Source organism: Vicia villosa, unplaced genomic scaffold (assembly GCF_029867415.1).
Source record: "Vicia villosa cultivar HV-30 ecotype Madison, WI unplaced genomic scaffold, Vvil1.0 ctg.002488F_1_1, whole genome shotgun sequence".
Taxonomy (NCBI): Eukaryota; Viridiplantae; Streptophyta; class Magnoliopsida; order Fabales; family Fabaceae; genus Vicia; species Vicia villosa.
The window spans coordinates 276,067-291,269 of record NW_026705944.1 but is presented as its reverse complement, the minus strand read 5'-3'; the positions used below and the strand labels follow the sequence as shown (position 1 = coordinate 291,269).

General features: G+C 41.3%; 1 pseudogene; it reads right to left on the bottom strand.

Moving 5' to 3' along the window:
- Positions 1–1,798: 1,798 nt before the first annotated feature.
- Positions 1,799–5,284, bottom strand: LOC131638946 (uncharacterized; annotated as a pseudogene).
- Positions 5,285–15,203: the final 9,919 nt, after the last annotated feature.

The following is a 15,203-nucleotide window of genomic DNA, read 5'->3' as shown; positions in this document are numbered from 1 at the left end:
CATCATCCACCACAGCTCCTTGCCTGAACAACTCAACACCCTGTCGTGTTTGCTCGGTGCGGAGAGCGCCAATCTCCGTTTGTACCCATCCCCATTGATCCTGAGTCATGGAAGATGATCCAACAGTGTGCTGGAAAAACTGTCTAGGAGGCGGGACAGGGCGATCTTGAGCGGGGAGGTCATCCTCCATGTCGTCACCTGCAAAATCATGGTCATGTGGAGGGCTTTCACCCATAAACTCACCTGTTGCTACATATAACCAGTTAGCACGATTTGCAATAGAAACAGAATCAGGTGCAGGTAGTGCCATAACATGCTGTCCATGGACAGTTAGTGAGTAATACCCAGGTTTTACTATAATCATCCTCTGATTTACAAGAGTTTGCATATCAATTTTCTTACCCGGTAATGAAGGCTCATCATTCAACAAGTGACCATAATCCAAGTGCTCAGCTAATTGAGAGATCATTCCCCCAACTGAAATCTCTCCACAAGAAGCATTACCAACTTGCTTCAGGTGGTTAGCAGCAAAAGCAGCGACATTCACCCGACTTACCTCAATCATGTTATGCAACAAAAATAGCTCTCTTTTCGCACAGACCCCTGTACTATCCCCCCTCCCAAACAAGGTAAAAGCCAAACCTTTCTGAGCATAACAGAAACAGGGGTTATGAATCCCCGAGGCCTTAGCCTTGCTCGGATTGTACCCAGCTGCACCAGTAATGGCTTCCCAGAATTCACAAGCAGGAAAAGTTTCAGGGGCAGCCCCTGGCCCAGAGGATGGTAATTTCAGTGCCTCCCCTACCTCTTCCACAGACAACACATGCTTATTCCCAAACATATAAAACTCTAGATCACCAAAGTACTCCATTTCGGAGCCATTCCATTTGTGTCTCAATTTGAAATCTACAGTGCTCAGGAATTCCAAAGTTAGGCCCTCATAAGTCGGTGCCTCAAACAGCATAAAAGGCAACATACCGATGTTGTGAAACATCCGGTAGACTTCATCTTTGAGGCCTAACTTGGTAAGAGTATCATCACAAATATATCTAGTCGGTAGCAATTTACGTTGCACTAAAATATCATACCTAGCTTTGTGTTCAGGAAGTGCAAACGTAATGCCATGGGCATTCTCTTCTTGGTCCCCTCTACGCACAGTTGCCCGACTTGGAGCGCGACGGACCCGCTGCCTCGGTTGGGAGGGTTCGGCAAAATCATCCCGAACATTACGGCGTGAGGCTGTCTTTCGGGGAGGCATTGTAATAGCTCTGCGAGAAAAAGTTAACAAAGGCACACAAATAACACAAGGAAAAATTCGGAAAAATAAAAGTGCACGAAATAAAAAATCTGAACCGATAGAAGTGAAGAGGATGGAGAGTAGAACGATTTTTGTGAAAGCACTATGGTGTTTAGATGGGTGGTTGATGGTGGTTTGATGAGTTTAGTGAAGGTGGAGGCTAGGGTTTAATGGAGATTGAGAAAGAAAAGTGAAAGAATGAATGGAAAGAAGAAGAAGATTGGTTATAAGTGAGATGGGCCCCACATGGGGTTTTTGAAAAAATTTGAAAAATTCTGCCCGCACTGCTCACACGGTCCGTGTCCCTGCACACGGGCGGCCGTGTGAAAAAGCTGGTTTGAAGATTTGGGGGCGTGCTGAGGGCAACACGGGCCGTGTTGCTGCACACGGGTGCCCGTGTTGCAAGTGCTGAAGCCACTTTTTAAATTTTTTATTTCTTCTTTTCAGGCAGTTTTCAACACGGGCCGTGTTTCTGCACACGGGTGCCCGTGTTGCTAGCTTTCAATGCACCAAAAGTGGACACTCTCCGTGCCTTTTTACTCGAGCTGCGCCTACCGGTCCAAACTCTACCACCTACAAAAGAAATGAAATAAAACAAAGAAAATGAAAGTTAACGGAAACAAACGTGGGTTGCCTCCCACGGAGCGCTGCGTTTAACGTCGCATGGCTCGACGGTCCATCGTCCTACTAAGCAAGACGAATGACATCAACCTGTCCCACTGGTTGACCTTGGAAATATGGCTTTAATCTCTGCCCATTAACTTTAAAGATGTCTCCATTAGCTTGATTTTTTATTTCAACTGCACCGTAAGGAAACACCTTATGAACCATAAATGGTCCCGACCATTTGGATCTCAATTTTCCCGGAAAAAGCTTCAAACGGGAATTGTACAGAAGGACCAGCTGTCCTTCCCAAAACTCTTTTTTCTGAATCCTCCTATCGTGCCACTTCTTGGTTTGTTCCTTGTAAACCTTGGCATTTTCGTACGCACGATTCCGGAACTCTTCTAATTCATGCAACTGTAAGATTCTAGAATTTCCTGCTAGAGACAAGTCCATGTTCAAAAATTTAGTTGCCCAAAATGCCTTGTGTTCAAGCTCTAAAAGCAAGTGACATGCTTTTCCATAAACAAGTTGGTATGGTGACATCCCGATGGGTGTTTTGAACGCCGTTCGGTAAGCCCATAACGCATCATCTAGCTTTGCTGCCCAATCCTTTCTCGATGAACTCACTGTCTTCTCGAGAATTTGTTTGAGCTGTCTATTAGACACCTCTACCTGACCACTTGTTTGAGGGTGATAAGGGGTGGCTATCCGATGCTTCACATTGTATTTCTGCAGGAGTTTCTCCATGAGGTGATTTAGGAAGTGCGTTCCTTCATCACTAATAAGTGCTCTCGGTACTCCAAATCTAGCAAATATGTTCTCCCTCAAGAACTTGACTACCACCTTTGCATCATTAGTTGGTAAAGCTACCGCCTCCACCCATTTTGAGACATAGTCCACTGCAACTAAGATGTAATTCTTCCCGAATGATGGTGGAAACGGACCCATGAAGTCAATTCCCCAAACATCGAATAGCTCCACCTCTAACATGAAATTATGGGGCATTTGATTTCTTGTTGAAATGTTCCCAGTACGCTGACACTTATCACATTCTTTTACCATTTCCTGGGAATCTTTGAACAATGATGGCCAGTACAATCCTGACTGCAAGACTTTTGAAGCAATACGATCCCCACTAAAATGCCCTCCATATTCCGAGTCATGACATGCTCTCAACACATCCTTTTGCTCCTCCTCAGGCACACATCGTCTTATCAGCCCATCTACTCCTCTCTTGTATAGGTATGGGTCATCCCATAGATAGAACCTGCAATCATGAACAAACTTTTTCTTGCGGTTAGAATCAAAATCGTCAGGTATTATACCGCCAACAAGGTAGTTTGCGTAATCAGCAAACCAAGGCACTCCAATAACAGCTAGGATGTGTTCATCAGCAAACTCATCCTTTATTGGACGCCGCTCTTCTGTCTCCTCAATGGGTGACATTCGCGAAAGGTGATCTGCAACAGTGTTTTCACACCCTTTCTTGTCGCGAATCTCTACATCGAACTCTTGGAGAAGTAAAATCCACCTCAGAAGTCTGGGTTTCGAATCCTGCTTGGCAAAGAGATATTTCAAAGCAGCATGGTCAGTGTAAACAATCACTTTTGAACCCAACAGATATTGCCTGAATTTATCAAAGGCATACACAACAGCTAGCAACTCCTTCTCGGTGGTTGCATAATTGATCTGTGCAGGGTTCAAAACGTGACTGGCATAATAAATAACATGAAGCAATTTTTCTCTCCGCTGTCCAAGTACAGCCCCCACTGCAATGTCGCTAGCATCGCACATGATCTCAAAGGGTAGAGACCAATCAGGGGCAATCACAATGGGTGCCGACACTAGTTTATTTTTCAGTGTCTCAAATGCATCGGCACACTCTTTATCGAATACAAAAGTCCTGTCTTTAACCAACAAAGTGGTCAGCGGTTTGGCTATCTTTGAAAAATCCCTTATGAACCTGCGGTAGAATCCCGCATGGCCAAGGAAACTTCGAATACCTTTCTCATTCACAGGTGGTGGTAATTTCGAGATAACCTCCACCTTAGCTTGATCAACTTCGATTCCCCTGTGGGAGATCTTATGACCAAGAACAATGCCTTCTCGTACCATGAAATGGCACTTCTCCCAGTTTAGGATCAGATTACTTTCTTGACATCGCTGCAAAACAAGTGAAAGGTTAGCCAAACAATTATCAAAGGAGGAACCAAAAACCGAGAAGTCATCCATGAAGACTTCCATATGCTTTTCAAGCATATCAGCAAAAATAGAAGTCATGCATCTTTGGAAAGTCGCTGGAGCATTACACAACCCGAACGGCATCCTCCTATAAGCGAAGATACCGTATGGGCAAGTAAAGGCCGTCTTCTCTTGATCCTCCGGTGCAACCGCAATTTGGTTGTATCCAGAGTACCCATCCAGAAAACAATAATAGTCATGCCCAGCCAATCTTTCTAACATTTGGTCAATGAATGGCAAAGGAAAGTGATCTTTTCTTGTGGCCAGATTTAGTCTTCTGTAGTCTATGCACACTCGCCACCCAGTGACCGTTCTGGTAGGAATCAACTCATTCTTTTCATTAGCTATCACCGTTGTACCTCCTTTTTTAGGTACCACATGAACAGGGCTCACCCATGAACTGTCCGATATCGGGTAAATAAGACCTGCATCTAACAGCTTCACAACTTCCTTTCTCACTACCTCCTTCATAACTGGGTTCAATCTCCTTTGAGGCTGCACCACCGGTTTGTGATCTTCTTCCATGAGAATTTTGTGCATGCACATCGTAGGACTTATTCCCTTGAGGTCTTCAATCTTCCAACCCATAGCCCCCTTGAACTTTTTCAGAACTTCAATTAACTTGTCTTCTTGTATATTTTTCAAGCTCGAGCTAATGATGGCAGGACATTTTTCTTCAGAATCGAGGAAAACATATTTAAGATTCTCCGGAAGCTGTTTCAATTCTGAACTTTTTGGTTTTTCTTCATTGCAACCCAATGCTATTGGTTGCCTTAGATCTTCCCACCTATGAGTTCGAGAACCTTTAAAGATAGGTTGAGTTTCCAACATTGATATCACCTCCAAGTCATTATCATCAGCTTCTTCATTTTCTCCAAAAATTGACATGCTCAAAACTTTTTCGAGAGGTAATTGCAATACACTCTCCACATGATCACTTTCTACCACTTGTTGGAGCACTTGTATATTGCTACTAGTGCCAATATCCTCTTTATGCTTCATGGTATTATGAACATTGATTTTTAACTCTTCATCATAAACTTTCAAAGTCAGAGTGCCCCCATCCATATCTATCATGACTCTCCCCGTTTCCAAGAATGGTCGTCCCAAAATTATCGGCATCTCTTCGTCTTCTGGCATTTCCAGAATTACAAAATCTACCGGAAACACAAACTTATCCACTTTCACAAGGACGTCTTGGACTACTCCGTAAGGTCGCTTGACCGAATGATCTGCAAATTGGAGAGTCATCCGAGTGTCTTGGATTGCACCAATTCCCAACTTTTTGTAGATGGATAGAGGCATGAGACTGATACTTGCCCCCAGATCAATTAGAGCTCTCTTGAAAGATCTATCTCCAATAGTGCAAGGGATAGTAACTGCTCCTCTATCCTTCTTCTTCACTGGTATCTTCATGCCCTGCAAAATAGCACTACAAGTTTCTGTTAGAATAATGGGGTGGTCTGCAATGGTTCGCTTTTTAGCGATGATGTCCTTCATGAATTTGGCATAGGTGGGCATTTGCTCAAGTGCCTCCAACAACGGAATGTTCAGCTCGAGCTTTTTGAATAATTCCAGGAACTTCTCAAAATTCTTTTCTTGCTGCCCCTTTTTCTTGTTTCTTTGAGGGTAAGGCAGCTTGACTTCTGGTGTTGGTGTTAATACTTTGTCTTTCGTAACGGGTGCTGGTGTTACCACTTCTTCTTCCACTTGCTCATTCTCTCTTATGTCCAGCTCCACCTCAAGCAATTGATCCTCACTCTCCAAATCCTTTTCCACCACTTCACGTGGTTTCCCTCTCCGTGTAGTGACGGCATTGATTTTTTGATTGTCTTTAGGATTAGTAACAGTTGCGCTTGGGAGGGCTCCTGGTGCTTGCGGAATTGCAAGGTGTTGAGCAATTTGACTCATTTGTACTTCAAGGTTCTTAATTGAGGCTCCGGTGTTCCTTAAATTGCTACGTGTCTCTTCTTGGAATTGGGAGCTTTGAGCGGCCATCTTTTCAATGGCAATTTCCCAATCCGCCTTTCTTGGACCCTGTGGTTGGTATTGTTGTTGAGGTTGCTGGTATGGTTGTTGTTGCGGACGATATTGTTGTCCCTGTGGTTGGTATTGTTGAGTCTGAGGCTGATATGGTTGTTGTCCTTGAACCGGCTTCTGGACGTTTCCTTGCTGGTCTTTCCATGAGAAATTCGGATGATTTTTCCACCCCGGATTATATGTGTTGGCATAAGGATTGTTTTGCCTCAACATATGAATCTGCTCAACCTGTTCTTGAGTTGCTACACAATGCATAGCAAAGTGCGGTCCACAGCATATTTCACAAAGAACCGCTTTAACTGGTTCCACCTGTGCTACTGTCTGAGTTCCAATATTCATCTTTTTTAACCTTCTCTCTACCTCTGCAGCAATCTGATCCTCCATCTTTACAACCTGTTCTGGCAACTTCAAATCAATTTTGCCCTCCGGTTGGCTCATGGTACGATCATACAACTCAAGATGCTCATTAGCAGCTATTGCCTCTATGATCCTTTTCATAACTGTGGCTGTAGCAAAATTTGTTGAACCACCAGCAGCGGTATCAATAAGCTGCTTTGTCTTAAGTCGCAACCCATTCACAAAATTCTGCATTTGCTCGGTAGCGTCCATGTTATGAGTAGGACATGCAGTCAAACACCTTTTGAACCTCTTGTATGCATCCCCCAATGATTCCCCCTCTTTTTGTTTGAAATTTACAATGTCGTATCTTTTTCGGATGAACACCGACGCAGGAAAATATTCATTGAGGAATGCCGTTTCCATCTCTTGCCATGTTGTGATACTTGCAGCCGGAAGTGAGTAAAACCACTCCTCTGCGTCATCAGTAAGTGTAAACGGGAACATAACAAGTCTCTTGGCTTCCTCTGAATGACCTTCGATCTTCAACGAAGTTGTCGTAGTGAGAAATCTCTGAAGATGCTTATTTGCATCCTCGTTTATTCTTCCGGAGAACGGCTTGCTCTCTAACTGGCAAATGGTGGATGGATGCAATTGAAAATGTGCCACATTCACAGGTTGATTAACAATAGTCATCCGGTTGGGGTGAGCATTTGCCCCTCCATAGTCCCCTAACAATCTTTCTGCAGGAGGTTGATTTCCAGCCATGTTAACTGGTTCCTGAACTACCTCCCTGTCAAAGTCAGAGTCGCTGTGCTCCGAGTGCACAGACACTTCGTCGTCGCTTTCCTGATGTGGAACACTAAGACTTGCACTTGGTGCTGCCAGTCTTTCAAGTCTTGCCTTGCGGCGTCTCTCGTGCAGAGCTCTTTCTGGTTCTGTGTCAAAGGAAAATTTAGCTGAGGTCTGACCTCGCATAAACAGTTAGACAACAGTTAGAACAGATACAAGACTGCAACGAAATTAAAATTAACAGATAAAAATAAAATTTTGGTCGCAGAGCAACAAAATTTCAATTGACTTAAAGTTCGGCTTATAGTTTGGCAGTCCCCGGCAACGGCGCCAAAAACTTGATCGGAAAATAGCAAGTGTACTACTTTTGTTACCGATGTAGTTATTAAAATGGAGTTGAATCCAAGTATCGATCACAAGGACTGCGAATAAAGTATAAGCCAGTACTGAATTTCAATTGAACAAAAAGCTATTGTTGGGTTTTTGATTTGCTTGATGAAACTACTAACTGTTTATAATTAAAAACGATAAGTAAATGATTATTTGGTTCACAAATGAGCAAGCATGCTAAGGTTGATGTATAAATCTTATGTAACCCCTTGAAAACACCGTTGTTCATGAAAAGATGTGACCACAATTGAGTATCAATTCTATAAAATAGTTTTCCCTAATTCCTTAGTGGAGAACTTCTTAATACTTAAAAGTCAATTTCAATTCCTCAATAATTGATTTTAGTATTAAGGCATTATGCATCGTGTTCTAGAATGGATGATCACTATGGTGAAATCCTTATTCCTAAGCGATTTACCGGTAATGTTTTGATTCAAAACGCATTAGAGTGGTGTGTCAAGCCTAACCCTAATCATAGATCAACAAAATATTTTCCAATACAATGAAGCATGAAAATCTTTGAATCATAAACTCAAATTATAAAAACATCAAATTCATCACAACGGTTTTAACAAGTCATTACATGAAAAGATTTAGGGACATCACCCTAGCATAAAATAGTTTAGCTACTCATAATGTTTAAGGAAATAACAAGAGTAATTGAAGTCATTACAAGAAATTATCGGTTGATATGATCTCCAATCGCGAGTGCTCTTGAAGATCTCTTCCAAAACCCTTGACTCTTCTTTCTCTGTAATTCTCTATGCTCAATGATCCAAGATGCCTCCACCCTTCTTCCCGTTAGGTTTTAGTAGTGTTGGCTCACTTCCCCAGTATCCGAAAGGTCCGAAATACCCTTAATGAGACCCAAGCTTTCAAAATTACAAAACTTGAATATCTGCCCGCGCCTAACAACACGGTCCGTGTGCAGGAACACGGGTGCCCGTGTTGTTCCTCTGGTCAGCTCTCAAAATTTCCTTTCCACGCATCTTTCCACACGGGCCGTGTGCAGGAACACGGGTGCCCGTGTGAAACCTCTGTTTTGCTTCCCAAAAACAACTTTCCAGCCATCTTTTGACACGGCCGTGTGCACACACACGGGTGCCCGTGTTGACCTCAGTTTTGGCTCTTTTGGCTTCTTTTCTCGCTTGTGCGCGCCATAACTTCGACCTCTCCCGTGCATTAACCTGACCACACACAAACTAACAACCAACGCATAAAACGGCACTTGAATAATACTCAGAACATACTAATCATGCAACAACATCACACAATCAACAAACAAGAAACTTACTAACAAAACCTATAACAATGCCACATAGTATTACCAAGATTATGATTTTTAGTCGGAAAAGGTGCGGAAACTTACTAGAAATGGTGACCGATCAAGCAGCCAGTCTTGCTTCTTCCAATTCATCCACAAACTGCTTCTCTTCCAGGGTATATCTCCCTCCGAGACGAGCAAACCAGAAATCTTCATAACTTCTCAGAATTCCACGAGGCCGTGGAGCAGCTTCTACACAGGCTTCCTGAAGTTCTAAAAACAGAGCATCTGATTCTCTGCGTAAGATCCTCCAGAACTTCCTCATAGCGACGTCATTCAAGCCAGAACTTTCAACAATTCTGAGGGTATCAAAGATACTTCTGAGATTCCTCTTTACTTTTTCAAAAATTACACCAATAGGGTAGACAAGGCGGGATTTTATTTTGGTTTTTGAAAAGGCAGGGTAGGGGATGAAATACGGTTGAGGTTCTCTATCCAACCTATAAGAAGATTCTGCTTCATTATCGGACTCTAACAACCAGTTCAGCTTCAGGACGAGGCTTTGGAGTGTAATTGCAGTCACGGAGCAGTTGCTCATGTGATGCAGAGGTTGGAAGATCAGAACCACTATGGTTGTTTTGAGAGGTGGAAGGAATGTGTTCAAAGTTGGCACGAGGAGGAGGTTGAGAGATGGAGATATTTGAGTGAGGTGGAAAGAGAGTTTGAAGAGGTGGTATATCCAAAACAGGATTGATGGTGGGTGGAGAAGAAGGAATGGTTACAGGAGAAGATGGAGGTGTAAGAACATGGACAGTTATAGGTGATTCTGATGTGGCTTTTTCTGGTTCAGGGATAGGGGCAACCGCTATTGGTGCAACTTCTGAAATACCAGCAGGAGTAGAATCAGGTTCAGAAATACATATACCTTTGGATGCTTTCTGAAGAGCTTTGACCACAGCCTCAGTCTTCTTCTGCTTCTTACTCTTCGGCTCTTCAACAATCTTTGTTTTGCCGCTAGAGATCTCTTTCCTTCTGACGCTCGCCAGAACTTCCTGTTGATTCACAGCCTCTTGAACAACATTTTCTTCATCGGATTCTTGAAGAATCATCTTCCTTTTTCTGGTTTTCTTCTTCTCAACAACTTCAACAATCTCAGCATTGTTATTTGACTTCTTCTTCTTCTTCTTCTCAGCTTCCTTCTTATTCTTCTCAAAATCAACAGAAACAGCTTTAACAACCTTCGCAATGATTTCTTCCGGAACTTTCTGTACTACCTTCTCAGTGGTAGTAGCAACTTTCTGAACTACCTTCACCTGATTAACAGAAGGATGATCAAACTTTCTTTTGGTTCTTTCTTCCTTCTTGCGATTTACTTTAATAGGAGCACCTTTCTCTTGATCTTTAAGACTTTTATCCTCTTTTTGTGACTTCAGATACCTAGTTCTGACTTCTGGTACCTCACTATTGAAGAAGATTTAAAATTCAGCTAGAACAGGTTCTCTTCTGATTCTTGTTCCAGCAAGAGGTTGGGGAGTGTTGATGATAGTCTTGATCACCTTCATCTTCTTTAAAGTGAAAGCATTCAAGCAGGCCCCAGAGGTGACAGCAAGGTCTTTGATAATACCTTCAGTTTCCAGGTTCTCAACAATCTTGGAATGAACCAGAAGATTTGTGATAATTCTACCAAAAGGAATGGTGGTACAACTTTTTTCTCTGAAGGCATTTCTAGAATCCTTCACAGCCTTCCACATATGGTTGAAGATAATGTAGATAGCATCAACCTTCTTCTTAGTGGCAATGCAATACAAAATGTATTTTTGCTCATTGCTGACGAAGTCAGAAGCATGTGTCCCTTTCCTGTGATAAAAACACCCAAGAAGAATCTTGCTCCAGATTTTGTAGAGGTGTCTCGTGTCTTTGACATTCTTTGTTTCATTTACGTCTGTGTAGAGAGTAGATAAAACATCTTTCCAATTAGCCCTTTGATCGATTTCAAAAGCTCCCTCAGGGTTTCTTAGATCAAACATCATCCTTAGTATATTCTCAGTCACTACCACAATCTTTCCATGAACGAAAGACAAGATTGATTTGGGGGCGACAACTGCATGTACCCAGAATTCCTTGACAAGATCTGGGTAGACTGGTCCACAGAACTCAGCGAACAACGAAGTCCATCCTTGAAAAAATATATCTTCTTTGAGATGAAATTGGTGTTCTTCAATGTTATCAAAATCAACCATGAGTTCACATAGAACTTCTAATTTATCCTTAGGAATGGAGCACGCAACGACTGGAGTGAGTTTCTGATTTGCTTCATCTTGAATATGGAGAGGAGCAGATGAACCAGCATTTTGAGATGAAGAAGCAGCCATTGAAGCAGAATGAACAAATAAGAAGAACAGATTCTGGGTTTTCGGTTAGGGTTTTAGAAGAGACTAAAAAGTTATCAAAAGAAAGTATGCAAGAAGAAAGAGAGAATGGGAGCGAAAAAGATAAATGATATGATTTGAAAAGAATATATAGAGACGGATTTAAAACAATATGCAATAAAATTTTGAGAATGAACAGTTATAGAATCAAAAGAAATCAATTACATTAAATGGTGAGTGACGTTAGGTGAGAGAAGGTGGTAAATGAAATGATTTAACACAGTTACCTATATCAGCGTCTTTTCAACGGCACGCTTTTTACTAACTGTACAGACACGCGTTCACCATCCGAAATGTATTTTTCTGAAAGAACTTCACGCCTTCTAATTCTGATCACTGCTTCTGATTGTCATTCTTTAGAAATGATCTTGTTCTGATAGGATCATCTTTCTTTCCAAGGATCACATCTTCTGAATGAGCTGATGCAAGTCTAGGTGATCTTCTGACTGTTGGCTCTTCAGAAATCCTGAGATTCTCTAAAGATGCAGCAACTTGATCTTCTGATCCATTGCTTCTGAGACTATCAGCTTCTGCAGCTTTGCTTCTTGGTTCTACTGCTTCTGATATATCAATATCAAAATCTGCAAAATTCTCAAACTGCTTTGGTTTTTCAAGACCAAGCTTATCATCAAACCAAATATTGATTGATTCTTCTACAATCAATGTTTCAGTATTGTATACTCTGTAGCCTTTAGAGCATTCAGAATATCCAAGAAGGAAACACTTTTGTGCTTTAGAATCAAACTTACCAAGATGATCTTTAGTATTCAGAATAAAACATACACATCCAAAAGGATGGAAATATGAAATGTTGGGCTTTCTGTTCTTCCATAATTCATAAGGAGTCTTATTTAGAATAGGTCTGATAGAGATTCTATTCTGAATATAACACGTAGTGTTTATTGCTTCTGCCCAGAAATGCTTAGCCATATGAGTCTCATTGATCATGGTTCTGGCCATTTCTTGTAGAGTCCTATTCTTTCGCTCTACAACTCCATTTTGTTGTGGAGTTCTAGGACAAGAGAAATCATGTGCAATACCATTTTCTTTGAAGAACTCCTCAAAGAATTTGTTCTCAAATTCACCACCATGATCACTTCTGACCTTTATGATTTTACACTCCTTCTCAGTTTGGGTCTGAGTGCAGAATTCAAAGAACACTGAATGAGACTCATCCTTGTGTTTCAAGAACTTTACCCATGTCCAGCGGCTATAATCATCAACGATGACTAATCCATATTTCCTCCCTTTGACAGATGCTGTTTTGACTGGGCCAAACAGATCAATGTGCAAAAGTTCTAACGGCCTTGAGGAAGAGACAACATTCTTAGACTTGAATGCAGGTTTGGAGAACTTTCCCTTCTGACATGCTTCACAAAGAGCATCTGATTTGCATTTCAGATTAGGGAGTCCTCTGACAAGATTTAGTTTGTTAATCTGAGAAATCTTTCTCAAACTAGCATGTCCTAATCTTCTGTGCCAGACCCATTGCTCTTCAGAAACAGACATAAGACAAGTCACCTTCTGATTCTTAAGATCCTGAAGATCTGTCTTATAAATGTTGTTCTTTCTCTTGCCTGTAAATAGGATTGAGCCATCCTTCTGACTTACAGCCTTGCAAGACTTTTGATTAAAGATTATGTCATAACCATTGTCACTTAATTGACTTATGGACAATAAGTTATGAGCTAATCCATCTACTAGAAGAACATTAGAAATAGAAGGAGAGTTACCAGACTTTATAGTTCCTGAGCCAATAATTTTGCCCTTCTGATCTCCTCCAAACTTCACTTCTCCAGCAGATTTAAGCACCAGGTCTTGGAACATAGACCTTCTTCCTGTCATGTGTCGCGAGCATCCAGAGTCCAGGTACCATGACATGTTGTGCTTTTCCTTCTTTGCAGCCAAGGATATCTGCAATAGGAATAATCTTTTCCTTAGGTACCCACATCTTCTTGGGTCCTTTCTTGTTAGTTTTCCTCAAGTTCTGATTGAACTTGGGTTTAGCATTATATGAAATAGGAGGAACAGAATGATAGTTTATGTTCTGAGTTCCATGATATTTCTTAGGTTTTGTCACATGCTTCTTGGTGTGTGTCATGTGAAAGCTTTGAGCATGTGATGTGTGCCTAATATCATGGGAGTGGCCAAATTTAAATTGGTTATACAGAGGCTTGTATGATATTTTCATATCATCCACAGATTCAAGCTTGTATGGGATTTCACCCTCATAACCAATGCCAGCTCTTTTGTTTCCTGACACAGCATATATCATAGAAGCAAGTTGACTTCTGCCAATACTTATAGATAAAAACTTTCTGAAGCTCGAGTCATATTCTTTCAGAATATGATTCATGCTAGGAATGGATTTTTCTGTTTCAGAAGGAGATCCACTATCTTTGGATAGATTTAAAACTTTTTCCTTCAGTTCAGAATTTTCCAATTCCAGCTTCTTAGTTTCAAATTCAAACTGCTTTTTCAGCTTTTTGTATTTGATACTAAGATGAGCCTTGAGTTCCAGAAGTTCTGTTAAACTGGAAACTAACTCTTCTCTAGATAGTTCAGAAAATACCTCTTCAGAATCTGATTCTGATGTGGATTCTGATCCATCATCTTCTGTAGCCATCAGCGCGAAGTTGGCCTGCTCTCCTTCAGAGTCTGATTCTGATTCTGATTCAGAATCATCCCATGTTGCCATAAGACCTTTCTTCTTATGAAACTTCTTCTTGGGATTCTCCTTCTGAAGTTTTGGACACTCGTTCTTGTAATGTCCTGGCTCATTGCACTCATAGCAGACAGCCTTCTTCTTGTCAGATTCTGATTCTTTAGGATCTTCTTCTCTAGCCTGAAAACGCGTTAGTGCATTTTTTAACATTAGATTTTAATGCAATAGACTTACCTTTCTTTTGAGGCTCATTTGCATCCAGCTCTATTTCATGGCTTCTCAGGGCACTGATAAGCTCTTCCAATGAAACTTCATTCAGATTCTTTGCAATCTTGAATGCTGTTACCATTGGATCCCATCTTCTAGGTAAGCTTCTGATAATCTTCTTTACATGATCGGCCTTGGTGTAGCCTTTATCCAAAACTCTTAATCCAGCAGCTAGCGTTTGAAATCTTGAGAACATCTTCTCAATGTTTTCATCATCCTCCATCTTGAAGGCTTCATATCTCTGGATTAGAGCAAGAGCTTTAGTCTCCTTGACTTGAGCATTTCCCTCATGGGTCATTTTCAATGACTCATATATATCATAGGCCGTTTCCCTGTTAGATATCTTCTCATACTCAACATGAGAGATAGCATTCAGCAAAACGGTTCTACACTTATGATGATTCTTGAAAAGCTTCTTCTGATCATCATTCATTTCTTGCCTTGTAAGCCTTACGCCACTAGCTTTCACTGGATGTTTGTAACCATCCATCAGAAGATCCCATAGTTCGCCATCTAGACCAAGAAAGTAACTTTCCAATTTATCTTTCCAGTATTCAAAGTTTTCACCATCAAATACTGGTGGTCTAGTATAACCATTGTTACCATTGTATTGCTCAGCAGAGCCAGATGTAGATGTAGATGTATTTGTTGGAATTTCACCAGCCATCTTTTACTGAAGCATTTTTCTCTTCCTGAATCTTTTCTAAACACGGTTAAGTGCTTGCACCTTAGAACCGGCGCTCTGATACCATTTGAAGGATAGAAAAACACTTAGAAAGGGGGGGTTTGAATAAGTGTAGTCTAAAAACTTGAACGATAAAAACAATTTGCACAGTTATTTTTATCCTGGTTCGTTGTTAACTAAACTACTCCAGT